The sequence below is a fragment of the Glandiceps talaboti genome, chromosome 9, assembly GCF_964340395.1.
Source record: "Glandiceps talaboti chromosome 9, keGlaTala1.1, whole genome shotgun sequence".
In the NCBI taxonomy this organism is placed as follows: Eukaryota; Metazoa; Hemichordata; class Enteropneusta; family Spengelidae; genus Glandiceps; species Glandiceps talaboti.
The window spans coordinates 12085550-12103545 of NC_135557.1; positions in this window are offsets into that span (position 1 = coordinate 12085550).

A 17996-nucleotide genomic window follows, 5' to 3' on the forward strand; every position below is an offset into this window, starting at 1 on the left:
CTATAGAACTTTAATGAGTAGTCATATTTACCTTGGAATCTTTAGGGATGAACCGGACATTCACAGTATAACTGATAGCGAATACGTCACCAGCGGTCGCCACGATGTAAAGATCATTTGGTGATGCCCAGGTATCCACAAAGCAATATGGCTCGGCAGGGTTGCCGTTTGTACAGAGAGCTTCAGATTCAGGCTACAATAGTAAAAGTAAAGACGTTTTGTATTTCCATGCAAAGACATAAACTAAAGGAATCAAATCATTATATATGTATGTAATGTATATATATATATATATATATATATATATATATATATATATATATATATATATATATATATATATATATATGTGTGTGTGTGTGTGTGTGTGTGTGTGTGTCTGATGATCGCAATATGCGTGAAACTCCGAGTTACACCCAAGAAAGAGTTCCAGTACTACCAAAACTATTACGCTCTGCCACTGCGGTATAGAGCACTGTATATATATATATATATATATATATATATATATATATATATATATATATATATATATATATATATATATATATATTCATTCTTCTTTCGCCAAGCAGAGTGCTCAGTTACCTTGGAGAGCATATCATACATAAAATGAAAGAAGACGAGTATGATATTACATTATGGATTTACGCTATGGACCGTTTCACCAGAAGGACCTTCAGGCGGAATATTGCAGACATTCACTTCTGCTCTGCGTCTCAGACTACTGACGTGGTCTGAGTTTATGTACAGTACTTAGGTGTGTTCATTGACGGCTGTGTGTACATAACCTAAAGACATAGAGCAGCAGTGAATGACTGCAATATTACGCCTGAAGGTCCTTCTGATGAAACGGTCCGTAGCGTGAATCCATAATGTAATATCATACTCGTCTTCTTTCATTTTATGTATGTATGTATGTATGTATGTATGTATGTATGTATGTATGTATGTATGTATGTATGTATGTATGTATACACACACACACACAGACACACATGTATATATATATATATATATATATATATATATATATATATATATATATATATATATATATATATATATATATATATATATATATATACTTAATGCTCAACAACTGCCTAGCAACGAACGTAATATACAGGGCACAAGTCACACCAGATAACAACAACACAAAACTATACTTTGGGCTAACAGAACACATTTAAACAGCGATTCTCAAACCACAAACACACATTTACTCATAAGAAGCTACAGTACAGCACAGAGCTATCCAAACAAGTTTGGAATTTGAAGGGAAAAAAACAGCCATATATATCATTCCCTACCCCCTCCCTCTCCACATAGTCATATACAGACGTATATACATGCACATGTCTTATCCTCTAGGTTGGCTTCCGATAGAATGCATACAATAATGCAGATGTAAACTTCTATCCGTCACTACAACACTTGCTAGACTGGAATACACAAGTAAATGTTGTTTATACAAAATTTAAACTCAAATAGCTTGACCCAGAGTGTGGCCTTCAAACATAGACATTCTAACAGAAGGGAAATATCTGATAGTATAGGTATGCGCTTGAATTAAGTGTCTTAATGCAATAACATTCCCTACCGACCGCATTTTGGGGGTATCCTAAAAACTCGAAAGGGTCCTTGATATGAGAGGAAATCGAAGAATTGCAAACATCAATGATTAGTTTTTACTACGAGTATGGTGGAATATTACAGCGCAAAAGGGGTTACCTTAGCGTTTTTCACATGGAACATGTTTTTACATAAATCAAAGATAGATACATTTCGTCTCTGAACTAACAATAGCAAAGGCACAGCACACAGCAAGGTCCTTTATCACATCACATTGAAAAGTGATAAAGCATTATAAATCTTTCACTGTGCAGAAGCAATATGCTTCTGCTGGCTAATTACATTTGATTATTTTAATTGTTTAATTTGATCACCTTTCTGCTGCTACATCTCAACTGTACACGGTATCTATGTAATAACTTACTTCGCATTTGAAATGGTCGAAGTGCTTGTAAATAATATAATGTCACACCAGTGAGAAGCCAAAGTAATCCTGTTTGTGCTGTAGTATGACGTCACCTACTTGTTAGCAGTGATTTATGAATCAACGTACCTTTTGGGGGTCATCAACAACGTAGAAGTAAACCACACCAGCGGGTGTATACCATTCAGGATTGCTGTTCAACAGTACAGTAACGTTAACCGAGTCTCCATAGAACTGTTTGCAGGTCGATGCTACAAACGTTGTCTTCTCTGTAGGGCTAGGTGTTTGGACATCACGTGTCACAAAACTGCTTCCCGCTTCTACTTGAACTTGTTCGTCCTCTTTGACGGAAATTGTGGCATTTGTAAAGTGTACTGTTGAAAAATCAAATACATTTTGAATCATTTGTAAAAATTAAATAAGTACCATATCAATACGGATCAGGAAGTTTTTTTTCTTGATTAATTTTGAGAATAGTTTCTTTGGGGGGGTGAAAGGGTCTTTGGACTTTGTGTGGAGGGGTACTTTTTAAAGAAAGTAATAATCGTACTCTCTCCCCAAAAATGTCCCTGTTGCTTAAATGAGCATACCAACTATGTGAGAACCAAGAATGTAGAACAATGGACCAATAATGCAATATATCTCTATTTGCATTCACGTTAGGGAGTTAAGTTTAGGTTAGGTTAGGTTAGGTTAGGTTCGGGATATGAATAGAGTTGGGCCGGCTAGAGTTATCGTTATGAATAGATTTAGGAATAGGGTTGGGTACTTATAACATAAATGTGATTTTTACCTTCCGCAAGGAATGTTTTGTAGTAGGGGTTGAAACGTCTCTGTGTGTGTGTGTGTATCACCATTTTCTAAAAAAAAAAGACTGGCTCAATTCAAACGAAATTTTGTAGACATGTTTCGTCGGGTAATGGCAAGAACTCATTAGGTTTTGGTAAACAAATGGTTTTCGGTAATTAGGCTATATCTCAGGAATGCACGCTTCAAATTCATTATAACTTGGTACACACATTTGCGATACCTAGGTGCATCTGTCCTGAAAACATTATCGATGTAGCCTTTAGTTTTGATAAGATATTGCATAATTTCTGTACTCGACAAAGAAGAAAAAATTGTTTCTGGTCAGGAAATGTTATCTAAAGTGGTCTAAAAACGGCTGGCTCAATTCAACCTAAATTTAGTACAAGTACTTCGTAGGGTAGTGGCAAGAACTGATTAGGTTTCGGTAAACATCCCATGAATATTAATTAGTAATTTGCGTGATTAATGGTTTTCGGTAAATTAGGCTGTATCTCAAGCATACACGCTTCAAATTTGATATAATGTGGTACATACATTTGCGATACCAAAGCGAACCTTTCCTGAAAATATTGTTGATGTAGCATTTAGTTTTAATAAGTTATTGAAAATATTATTGTAGGCCACAAAAAAGAAAAAAAAATGTTTCTGGTCAGAAAATGTTGTCTAAAGTGGTACGACGATGCAGTCAGGAAAATGTTGTCTAAAGTGGTACGACGATGCAATTTTTTTTGTTAACATTCTCAAGAAATGTTACTCAATCTACTGTTCATTGCAGTTACTGTTCTTTTTATTTTTACAGCGAGTGTGTATTTGGGGCAGATGTCATAGGCTTGTTCATGATTAGTATTGTTCTGGAGTTGTCTTCACTGAAGTGTCAATTAATGTAGGGAGAGTTACTTTTGTGTTTTCCCTTTCAAAAACAATTGACGCGGGAAGGGTGGGGGAGTATTTAAGTGATACTCGCTTACCAGAAACATTTTTTTTTTGGCCTTTAAAGCTCTTTCTATGGTGAGTGCTATGCTACAACATTCTATAAAGCTTCATATTACATGTTCTGGTTGGCCAGGAGATCGAGATTGCTACAGCAAGGAGCAAACAACAATCAATGAGAAAAAATAACTTATTGTATATTATGTTCTGTTGTATTCCAACAATTTTCTGTAGGAACGAGAATCTCAAAACGTTGCCCTTACGGAAGGCATTCAGTTTAAATCTGGTTATGGTCTGTAATTTGTGGAAACTCTTCTACATATGTATTAGGTCTAGCACCCTTATGTTAGAATCACTAGCGTTGTGTAGGCTATATGCTTACAATGGAATAGCCCGTTCAAGATTTTCAATTGACCATCCTGGGGAGTACACAATCTGTGCCAACTCAAAACATGTGGGCCTTAATAAACGCGACAAGTACATCAAACTTGACGCAATTGTGGAATAATATCCGAAGGTTTTTAGTCAATCAATAAGACACAATGGTTGTGATCATTATCAAAGCACGAAAAACAGACTTCTTCAAAAATCACCTATTTTAGGGAATGAGTAGGATTTATGACGGGGGGGATATGGAGGGGAATTGAAAAAAAATCGTGATGCCAAGGCTGGTGGGAGGGGTTGGGGTTAGATGGGTTGGGTTAAATTTATGTTTGTCTAAATGGGGGAAGGGCATGAAACATTACACATGTGTTACTCATCTGAAGATACTCTACTTACGTACACTCGAATACACTCAGAGCGAGGCTCCACTCAGAGCGAGGCTAATCATGTATTTTTACTAAACCTTGTGAGTTGCAACAATTTTGTTCAGACAATTTAGTTGCCAATGTGCCACTGTTAATAAAGGTATAGTGACGTCATATAGGTGAAGACCAGAAGCATTGCCATTATTGGCTCATCCAAGACACCACTTTGTACTGAGCGGGACAATTGAATCTTAACTAAGTGGTGAAATAGCTTCATGATACCGACTCAGCTATTTGCACGTCCCCTGGTTGGTCCCTCAGAATCATATAATTATGTCAATGTAATGGGTACTGTGTGAAAGTTAAAGGTGAACATTTCTATAATTACCAAGAAGAAGTTAACATGTCATTGAACAATTCAACAAACTGGGTGCCGACATGTACGATCTCAAATAACCAACATTGTCTGAGCTGTAATGCCTGTACATAATGTTAGCCCGTGGATGGGAAAGAAATGTGGAGATACAGAGTGAAATCATGATGTATTTGACATACCCCTAGTAGCTTGGGATTCACTTTGATTCAGGTAAAGCGAAATTAAGGCGTGTATTTTTTCCACACTTGTTTTGCATGAAGGAAGAGGAAAGTATGATCTCTATGGCTTTTATTTCAAAATGACATGTTTTTGTGTACCTTAAGCTTGTAACACAAAAAAAGTCTTGCTTACGTCATTGCTACCCAGAAATTTCGACAGGGGGCATGAAACCCTTTAATTAATCAGGGGTAAATGGTTGTTAAAAAGGAACAGTTGAGAAATTTTCTTTACATTTTTGTACCATAACTTCGTCCATTAGTGACATAAAAGGAAAAACAAACAATTTGTAAACAAACAACCAACCCCAGAAATTAAAAGGCTGATGGAAATTTAGCTCTTCAGTACATCCCGGATACACAGCTCTGTTACCCGATAAACAAGGTAAATTACATGGTGTACATGTGCATTTTTCTGCAGGGTGATGGGATAGAATATGTGATATTGCAGATTCGCTCAAGTTTCTTTCTTTAAAACAGGAACAAAAAATGAATCTTACATCGACCATCAATAATATAAAATATCTAAACAGACTGAATACGAATTTAATCACAAGTATTCAACTTGTAGAGATAACAAGTACACTGGAACATGTTGAATAGAAAAAATGATTACATTTCCAAATGGTGTTTGCAAACTGATGAGTTGATACAAAGACGACTTTATCTCAATACGCATGCTCAGTTTACGAAACGAGTAATTGACAATACCAAGACACACCAAGCGCAGATGAAACTTTGGCTGCCAAAGTATTGCATTGGTCTTTCGTCCTTCTGCTGACAAATTCTCCCCTTCATCACAATCTTACTGTATGGCGCAACCTTATGAGTGAAACTAGATTTAGAGAGTCACGGATATTCAAGCCATATTCATTGTGCTCAAATAGTGTACAAAATAGTGGTAATGTTGTGACGTTATTGTCCGAGGGGCAAAAGTATATGTGTTTCCGTTTTTTACATTAACAAAAGTATTGATATTTAAACTTACCAATCAGCAAGGAGCAAAAAACCACGATGCTTAGTTTCACAGCCATCTCTTCTCCAAAGTTGGGAGTGAATGACGACTGCCTGTTGAGCAACCATATAAGTACTTTTGCAGACACATGCGCGGTGATACTTTTAACTCAGAGCGAGGTTACACTCAGAGCGAGGCTACATTTTATGAATAGGATTAGAAATAATGTTGGGCACTTACAACACCAAAGTGATTTTATGGGCTGCAATTCATGTAAGCTCTTCACCATATGTATCAGGTTTAGATCCCTATATTAACCCATTAAAGATTTTCAAAGAGTAGTACACAATCTTTACCTACTCGAGACGTAATATATCACAATACTAACATTTTCTGAGGTTCTTGACATCAGGTTTGACGCAATTGTGAAATAACGAGTAGGATTTATCATGGGGAGATAGCAGCGAGGGCAATGACATGGGGAATGAAAAAAAGTTTGTGTGTATGTATGTATGTATGTATGTATGCATGTATGGTTGTATGTATGTATGTATGTATGTATGTATGTATGTATGTATGTATGTATGTATGTAGGTAGGTAGGTAGGTAGGTAGGTAGGTAGGTAGTATGTATGTAGGTAGGTAGGTAGGTAGGTAGGTAGGTATATATGTATGTATGTATGTATGTATGTATGCATGGATGTATGCATGCATGTATGTATGTATGTATGTATGTATGTATGTATGCATTCATGTATGTATATATGTTGAAAAATCAACTATCATTTTGAACCATTTGAAAAGTGAAATATCATAAACTAAGTTTTTCGAATCATTTGAAAAACAAATTAACTACGATATCAGTAAGCTTCAGTAATTTAGCAGTGTTTTTTCATCCTTTAATTTTTCAGAGTGAATTTCGAGGGAGGGGGTGTTGAATTGGTCAATGCGCTTCGTGGGTAATGGTGTTTTTTTAAAGACAGTAACACTCGATCCGTCTCCCCTAATATATCACTGTTGCTCAAACTAACATAGTAACTAGTCAAGAATGAAGAGTGTAGAACGATGGACAAACAAAACAATCGGCATCTTTTTAAATTCAAGCTAGGGCACTCGGGTTAATATAGGTTAGGGATATGAATTGCGTTCAGCCGGTAGTAGTACACAATCTTTACCTACTCGAGACGTAATATATCACAATACTAACATTTTCTGAGGTTCTTGACATCAGGTTTGACGCAATTATGAAATAACTAGTAGGATTTATCATGGGGAGATAGCAGCGAGGGCAAGGACATGGGGAATGAAAAAAAGTTTGTGTGTATGTATGTATGTATGCATGTATGGTTGTATGTATGTATGTATGTATGTATGTATGTATGTATGTATTTATGTATGTATGTATGTATGTATGTATGGTTGTATGTATGTATGTATGTATGTATGTATGTATGTATGTATGTATGTATGTATGTATGGTTGTATGTATGTATGTATGCATGTATGTATGTAGGTAGGTAGGTAGGTAGTATGTAGGTAGGTATATATGTATGTATGTATGTATGTATGGATGTATGCATGCATGCATGTATGTATGTATGTATGTATGTATGTATGTGTGTGTATGTATGTAGGTAGATATATATATATATATATATATATATATATATATATATATATATATAATAAATAAATATATATATATATATATATATATATATATATATATATATATACATATCTACCTACCTACATACATACACACACACATACATACATACATACATACATACATACATACATACATACATACATACATACATACATACATACATACATACATACATACATACATACATACATACAAATGTACATACATACATACATACATACATACATACATACATACATACATACATACATACATACATACATACATACATACATACATACATGCATGCATGCATGCATACATACATACATACATACATACATACATACATACATACATACATACATACATACATACATACATACATACATACATACATACATACATATATACCTACCTACATACAACCATACATGCATACATACATACATACATACATACATACATACATACATACATACATACATACATACATACATACATACATACATACATGCATGCATGCATGCATGCATGCATGCATGCATGCATGCATGCATGCATGCATACATACATACATACATACATACATACATACATACATACATACATACATACATACATACATACATACACACAAACTTTTTTTCATTCCCCATGTCATTGCCCTCGCTGCTATCTCCCCATGATAAATCCTACTAGTTATTTCACAATTGCGTCAAACCTGATGTCAAGAACCTCAGAAAATGTTAGTATTGTGATATATTACGTCTCGAGTAGGTAAAGATTGTGTACTACTACCGGCTGAACGCAATTCATATCCCTAACCTATATTAACCCGAGTGCCCTAGATCCCCATATTAACCCATTAAAGATTTTCAAAGAGTAGTACACAATCTTTACCTACTCGAGACGTAATTTATCACAATACTAACATTTTCTGAGGTTCTTGACATCAGGTTTGACGCAAATGTATGTGTGTGTATGTATGTAGGTAGGTAGATATATATATATATATATATATATATATATATATATATATATATATATATATATATATATATATATATATATATATATATATATGCATCTAAGTGTGCAAGTGTGTGTGCGTGCGTGCATGTGGCGGGTGGGTTGATGGGTGTTTTCCTTGAAGAGTGGGTGCATGAGTATACATGTATGTATGTATGTATCTATGTATGTGTGTATGTGTGTGTATGTATGTGTGTGTTTGTGTGTATGTGTGTGTTTGTTTGTTTGTTTGTAAAGTGGGTATGTGTGTGTGTATGTATGTATGTATGTATGTATGTATGTATGTATGTATGTATGTGTGCGTTTATGTGTATGTGTGTGTGTTTGTGTGTGTGTATGTATGTATGTATGGATGTATGTATGGATGGATGGATGGATGGATGGATGTGGGTATGAATGTATGTATGTATGTATGTATGTATGTATGTATGTATGTACGTACGTACGTACGTACGTACGTACGTACATATGAATGTATGTATCTATGTATGTATGTAATACATGTATGTATGTATGTATGTATGTATGTATGTATGTATGTATGTATGTATGTATGTATGTATGTATGTATGTGGTAGGTAGGTAGGTAGGTAGGTAGATAGGTAGGTATATATGTATATGTATGTATGTATGCTTATAAATATGCATGTGTGTGTGCATGCGTGCATGTGGTGGGTGGGTTTATGGGTGGATTCCTGGAAGGATGGGAGCATGAGTGAGCATGTATGTATGTACATGTATGTATGTATGTATGTACGTACGTTTGTATGTATGCATGTATGTATGTATGTATGTATGTATGTATGTATGTATGTATGTATGTCTGCATTCATGTATGTATATATGTTGGAAAATCAACTATCATTTTGAATCATTTGAAAAGTGAAATATCATAAACAACTTTTTCGAATCATTTGAAAAACAAATTAACTACGATATCAGTAAGCTTCAGTAATTTAGCAGTGTTTTTTCATCCTTTAATTTTTCAGAGTGAATTTCGAGGGAGGGGGTGTTGAAAGGGTCATTGCGCTTCGTGGGTAATGGTGTTTTTTTAAAGACAGTAACACTCGATCCGTCTCCCTTAATATATCACTGTTGCTCAAACTAACATAGTAACTAGTCAAGAATGAAGAATGTAGAACGATGGACAAACAATACAATCGGCATCTTTTTAAATTCAAGCTGGGGCACTCGGGTTAAGATAGGTTAGGGATATGAATTGAGTTCAGCCGGTTAGGGTTTTCATTATGAATAGGATTGAGATTAGGATTGGTTACTTTTAACATAGACTTTTTTGTGGTCTGTAATTTATGAAATCTCCTCTTCATAAGTATCACGCGTACGTCAAGCGTCCTTGAGTTAAAATGACCAACCTTGTGTAGGCTATATGCTTACAATAGTATAACCCGTTAAAGTTTTTCAATTGAAGTCCCTGGGAGTACACATACACAAAATGTGCTGATTCGAAACACCTGGAATATAGTAAACACGTCGATAATATTATATGAGATTATTTACATCGAGTACATCAAGCTATACTCAATTCTGGTTGGAATCACGACCGCAATTTTTAGTTAACCAAAAATACACAACGGTTGTGATCATTATCAAAGCATGAAAAACATATTTCTTCAAAAACAAGCTATTTTAGCGAACAATCGAGTAGGCTTTGTGATGGTGAGGGAGGGGGGGGGAATATGGAGGAGAATGAAAAGAAAGGATGTGGGTATGTATATATGTATGTATGTATGTATGTATGTATGTATGTATGTATGTATGTATGTATGTAATGTATGTATGTATGTATGTATGTATGTATGTATGTATGTATGTATGTATGTATGTATGTATGTATGTATGTATGTATGTATGAATGTATGTATGTATGTATGTATGTATGTATGTATGTATGTATGTATGTATGTATGAATGAATGTATGTATGTATGTATGTATGTATGTATGTATGTACCGTACGGACGTATGTATATATGTATGCTTATAAGTATGCATGTGTGTGTGCATGCGAGCAAGTGGTGGGTGGGTGGATGGGTGGTTTCCTAGAAGGGTGGGAGCATGAGTGAGTATGTATGTATGTATGTATGTATGTACGTATGTATGTAACATGTATGTATGTATGTATGCATGTATGTATGTATGTATGTATGTATGTATGTATGTATGTATGTATGTATGTATGTATGTATGCATTCATGTATGTATATATGTTGGAAAATCAACTATCATTTTGAATCATTTGAAAAGTGAAATATCATAAACTAACTTTTTCGAATCATTTGAAAAACAAATTAACTATGATATCATTAAGCTTCAGTAATTTAGCAGTGTTTTTTCATCCTTTAATTTTTCAGAGTGAATTCGGTTGGGGGTGAAAGGGTCTGTGCACGTTGTGGGCAATGGTGTTTGTTGAAGAAAGTAACACTCGATCCGTCTCCCCAAATACATCACTGTTGCTCAAACTAACATAGTAACTAGTCAAGAATGAAGAATGTAGAATGTACTTTTAACATAGACCTTTTTTATGGTCTGTAATTTATGAAATCTCCTCTTCATAAGTATCACGTCGAGCACCCCTATGTTAAAATGACCAGCCTTGTGTAGGCTATAGTATAACCCGTTAAACCTTTTCAATTGAAATCAATCGGGAGCACACATATACTCATCTTTGTTGACTCGAAACAACTTGAATATAGTAAACACGACGATAATATTATATGAGATTATTTACATCGAGTACATCAAGCTAGACTCAATTTTGGTTGGAATCACGACCGCAATTTTTAGTTAACCAAAAATACACAAAGGTTGTGATCATTATCAAAGCATGAAAAACATATTTCTTCAAAAACAAGCTATTTTAGCGAACAATCGAGTAGGCTTTATGATGGTGAGGGAGGCGGGGGAATATGGAGGAGAATGAAAAAATGTATATATGTATGTATGTATGTATGTATGTATGTATGTATGTATGTATGTATGTATGTATGTATGTATGTATGTAATGTATGTATGTATGTATGTATGTATGTATGTGTGTGTATGTATGTATGTATGTATGTATGTATGTATGTATGTATGTATGTATGTATGTATGTGTGTATGTATGTATGTATGTATGTATGTGTGTGTATGTATGTATGCATGTATGTATGTATGTATGTATGTATGTGTGTGTGTATGTATGTATGTATGTATGTATGTATGTATGTATGTATGTATGTATATATGTATGTATATATGTATGTAATGTATGTATATATGTATGTATGTATGTATGTATGTATGTATGTATGTATGTATGTATGTATGTATATATGTATGTAATGTATGTATGTATGTATGTATGTATGTATGTATGTATGTATGTATGTATGTATGTATGTATGTATGTATGTATGTGTGTGTATGTATGTATGTATGTATGTATGTATGTATGTATGTGTGTGTGTGTGTATGTATGTATGTATGTATGTATGTATGTATGTATGTATGTATGTATGTATGTATGTATGTATGCATGTATGTATGTATGTATGTATGTATATGTATAGTTGTATAGTTGTATGTGTGTGTGTATGTATGTATGTATGTATGTATGTATGTATGTATGTATGTATGTATGTATGTACATATGCGCGCACGTGTGTGTGTGTATGTATGTATGTGTGTGTGTGTGTGTGTGTGTGTGTGTGTGTGTGTGTGTGTGTGTGTGTGTGTGTGTGTGCATTAAGAAAGATTTCAATGGTAATAACATCACTTCTGTTGTATGGTTGGAATATTTTAAATCACTTACTCAAAAGGGATTATGCTTTAAATATTTTGATGATATTTTTGAAGCAAAAGTCAAAAGTAAGGTCAGTAATGGTTTTGATTATTCCTTTAGTTAGATACTTGAGTCTTCCCTTACTGATACCGAAGTTTCTGTTGCAATTAAAACACTTAATGAGGTAAGGCTTGTGGTGCCAATGGAGTATTAAATGTAATGTTGAAATGTGATTCAGCAATACCAATGCCTGCTTTACTTGAACTTTTTAATACATGTACAATTATGAAAAGCGAAATATTTCCATCTATTTTGAGTTAAGGTTAAATTGTCCCTATTCCGATCATAAATCTGGTTCAAAATATGACTTTCAAATTATAGAGGGATTATTTGTGTTGGTAAGCCTTTTAGTGCATTGTTTAATAATCGAATTAAAATTTTCATTTTGAAGATTGATTTGTTGAATTGTGAGCAAATAGGTTCCCAGAAAGCTTTTCGCACCTCAGATCATGTATTTGTTTTGAAGACATTGATTAACTTCTACAAACAAAAAAGTAGATCAAAACATGTGTTTGTTTGTTTGTTTGTTTGTTTGTGTGTTTGTTTGTTTGTTTTGTAGATCTTAAAGCTTTTGTTTGGCATTTAGGATTGTTCTACAAATTTTCAAAACAAGGTTTCAGTCGTAAAATTTGTGTATTTATGATAATATTCAGTCTTGTATCAAACTCTGAACTGGTTATACTGATTACCTTTCTTCTCGTATTGGTACAAGACAAGGTTGTAATCTAAGTCCCACACTGTTCAACCTATTCATTAATGATTTACCAATGTTACTTCACAGAAAATGTATTTATCCTCACTTTTTGCTAGATAAGAAATTACCGATCCTTATGTTCGCTGATGATATTGTACTGTTGTCAACTTCTAGTTATGGTTTACAACATTCACTCGGATTACTTGAATCTTTTTGCAGCAAATGGTAACTATCAGTGAGCTTTAAAAAGACAAAAGTTATGTTGCTCAAGGCTAATTTTATTCCACTTAAATATAGTTTCTTTTTGATAATAATGGAAGAGTAGACATTGTTGTATCATACACTTATTTAGGTATTTCATTAACCCCTTCAGGAAATTTCAAAAGTGCGAGAGTGGCTTTGAGGAAAAAACTTTGAGAGCTATGTTTGCTTACACTAACGTACTGAATACACATAATGGAGTTTCAGTTGATGTTCAATTGCATCTCTTTGATTCTTTGGTCAAACGGTAAACCAATATTATTATATGGATCTGAAGTTTGGGGTGCCCACACATTTCGTCGAGTTGATGATGGCAAATTTAATCTCGGAATAATTTCTTAAGCCTGTGATAAATAATGTTGAATCAACACACATAAATGCATGCAGATATATGTATACACACACTCCTGCTACACCAACACAGCATATCGCTGATGCATGGAAAGTTATTCAGGATTTCGCAACTCAAATTGTGGCAGAAGATGCATAATTTTATTTCGTGATATTCTATGGACAGTCTTCAGGTAAAGATGTTCCTACACATCGAACAAATGTCTTGGTTGACGGATCGGAGATAAAATAAAGTGAAATGCGTCATTCCTAAATCTTATCCATATTCAAATCCCACCAAGCACTCACACTTGGTTACAGTTACTTACTTACACTTGGTTATCATCACACCATTATAGCGAATTCAGCTAAATTAGCCAAATATCACATTAGTTGATCGAAGGACATATATAGTAGCAAAATACTTCAAACAAAAGTTCCACAATGGACATTAGACTGTCAACAGTCGTTCGTGCCTTTTTGCTACGTTTTATCTAAAATCAAAGTCGTCGCCTCGCTGCGATCCGGAGCAATACTATAACCGCTTACTGATCAGCGAGTGCCGGATTCGGCACTCACAGTTCGTGTCTTCGGCAATCGCAGTTCCTATTAGTACGCATAGTATGTCAGTGCTACGGAGCGAGGCGACGACTTTGTTTTAGATGAAACCACAGACAAGTATGGTTAGTTATCTGTGATGAAACGTAGTAAAAAAGGCACGAACGACTGTCGACAGTCTAAATGAGCATGTACACACTGCAAATTCAAAACATGACACACAACTACAGTGGCAAACCAACCAGAGTTATCAGTTTACAGCTCAGTTCCATAACCATACGGTAGTTCAAAAGTACAACTTTCGGGGGGGGGAAAGGGTGAAATCTAAATACTGTACTTCTGTTTAACAAGTGCCAGAAATATCACAATTTCAACCATTGTCCAAGTTTGTTGCACATTTAAAGTATCCAATTTCTTTTTGCAATGAAAGAATCGACAGTTTGTAATATGAGCAATGTATGATTATGTGATCTTGCCATACGCCCTCTACGACAGTATTATATGATAATTTCGTTTTTATGTTTTGTTTTAATCTCTTCAGTACCATGCACGCCGGGTGTCATTGAAATGATGACTAAAACCAATCAACTTCTCAACTTGTGTTTTTAATTTTGATTATGTCCCTAGTAAAAATTGGTATATGTGAATTTCCGTTAAAGTAGTGGATAACTGAGCTAACTGTTTAGTTTGAGAAATCTAAACCCCATGCTCATCACTTAGCGATATTTAGTCTAAATATAGGTGTCTGTCGGTAGGTGTGCTGTGTACGCTGGTGACAATATTTTCGTTTTGTATTGGTTTTTTTTGTTGACAATGAGAAATTTTAGTTTTTGTTGAGTACCGGAATTCTATTTGTATCTGTGGATGTATTGAGGTCCGCTAGTTCCTTGCAGTTATCCAGATCTTGTATTGTGTGTGTCCATACGTCCCAGACGTCATCTACATATCTGTACCAATGTAATGGTTTCTTCGGGGATTTGTTGAGAAGTTATTTTTCTTATTCACCCATGTATGTACATGCATAGTTCATGCCAAGTTTTGAGCCGATTGCAGTGCCTTGTGTTTGTATATACTGTTCTCCTGAAAATTCAAAATAATTGTTTTTCTAGTACCAGATCTATGGCTTCCATTATATCACTCGTTGGTGGTGTTTGCACGTGACGGTTGTCGAGTGCTTGTTTGCAGGCTGCCATGCCCTCGCTCCGTCCTCGGTACACTTGGATATAGGGCGCGAACACCCATGCAAAAGAGGATGACTCCCTCAGGAAGTGTTCCTCTGATTTCCTTCTGTATCCTTTTCAGGAAATGGGATGTTTCTCTAATCTGGCGGTCGAGTTGTGTAACATTTTTCTTCGGGGTATTCAGCAAGTTTTTCTGTTGCGTGTCCTATTCCACTAATGATGGCATTGGGTAGTCTGGTTTGTATATATGGGAGGTTGGGGGTTATACCTCTCTTAGACCACCATTCACCAGGAAGTACAAGCTCTAATTCACCATTCACTAGTAACTCTAGCTATCAAATCACGTTCGCCAAATATTAATGTAATTCCCCATTCACCAATAAATCTTGTGTAAATTCAGCAATATCAAATAAAACATACACTTTTATCATAGTTAGACTAGCTTTTAAGCCTAGTCAAACTATGGCAAATGTTGATATTCTAATGGAATGTTAACATTACATTACATTACATTACATTACATTACATTACATTCACTGTACATGTATGGATGGATGGATGGATTTGGAATGTAGATCAAAGACGTGTACATATGAGTTAGAGGCCAACCTGGGGGTTTCTGGAGATTTCTGGTCAGCTTCTCGGACCTGGGGGAGAGGGTTGATTTTTCTATCTACCTGACAAAAACATGATACCCCCCCCCCCCCATCATATTCACGTTGGGTATCTGATCGTGACTCTCGCATCAGCATATACTTTATGAAACAGCGCCATCATGTAATTAGCGACTATGTATACACAGGGGTGAAATATGTATTTTAAGTTTAATCGGTAGGTGGAAAGACTTGTACACGAATGGTTATATGTACATCTCTCATGGGGAGGGGGTTCTAGAGGCGGTCTCCCTAGAAGGTCTGGACGTCTTTGACTCTTTAAGCCAATTTTTAGTTCATTCAGATCATTTCCGGCATTCATTTTCAAGCTTTACAAAAGAGCCCCAACATGTAATTAGCAACTAACAAAATTAATAGCATCTCTTGAGCGTAAAAGGTAGGGGTGTGGGGAGATTTCGAGCCGGAGATACTTCCACGTACCTTTCAATGGGGAGAGTTTCTTTGATTAAGGCAATTTGTAGTCTACGGTAAGCAATAAGTTCACAGTTGCAAAAGAATTCTAACAACATTCTAAATTTAGCAAGTAATATTTATGCATATGGTTAGCGCGTTCAAGGAAAATTTAATAACATCATGAAAATAAAAGTCTGGTACGTGCATCTGATTGTTTGTTGAATGAGTACCTCATTCATTTGGGGATGAGGGAGTCCGTGGGAGCCTTTTAGGTAATAACCTCACAATTTTAAAAAACTTAAAGTTAATATAAGTTTCGCATGTCACATAAAAATTGTAATGTCTATAAAAACTCTTGTATAGTGGCACTACTATTGCAGGTAGTAAAAGTCACTTTGCTACGTTAGAGACCTCGAGGTGCCTACTGTGCATATAGAAACTGGAATCTGATTATATGTGGTGATTTGTAGCCTCAATAACATGTATAACGGCGTATGCGAAATTTTTATGGTGCACACTGATTTAGTGAATGTAGCTACATACATGTATACGAAAATAACAATGCTGGCGGAATACTAACACCCCCCCCCCCCCGCTACCATACACGGCTTGTTGTCTTTTGTTATTCTGTTAACTGATACCTGGTTGGACAATAAATCTGTGATTTCTAAAGAACGTTCGTAAGAACCAATAAAAAACTCTGTATTTAAATGTTTAGATTAGAGGAAGTAAACATCGATCAGACCACAATATGGTCATTCAAAGAGAACCGGGTCAGAAGTCGCGCGTCGAGCATCCAGTTGAGGTTGATTCACAATTCCATTCAAACAAAATTGTGTCATTCACGATCGAGTCACGCGTTTAATTTATAAGCATTCACCATTCATATTCGAAGATAACGATCATTCACCAGTGATGTCATATTTACCAATTCACCATTTACGCGTTTAAAAAAGATACGTTCAGCATTTACGCGTTAAGATATTAACGATTCACCATCCACGCGTTAGGTAGAACCCCCCCCCCCCCCGTTATATCTTAATACAAGATATGGGTTCATTCAATTGTTAAGTGGTAGTTACCTATGCTTCAGTAAGTAGAACTCCATTAGCTAGTGACTTTAAATACACAGTACAAAATCCATCCAAAACATATACACTTGCCTGTGGCCATTTCAGGCAAAACGGTGGATATAAATAGCATGCTTTCAGTCTCTACATAACATATGTCTTTTCGACCATCTGGCATTTAAATATAATAAATCACATTATAGTGTGCTCTAATATTGTTTGAGCGACAGCCTAATTGATTACATCTGATCAGAAGTTAAAATCACCATTGTTGTA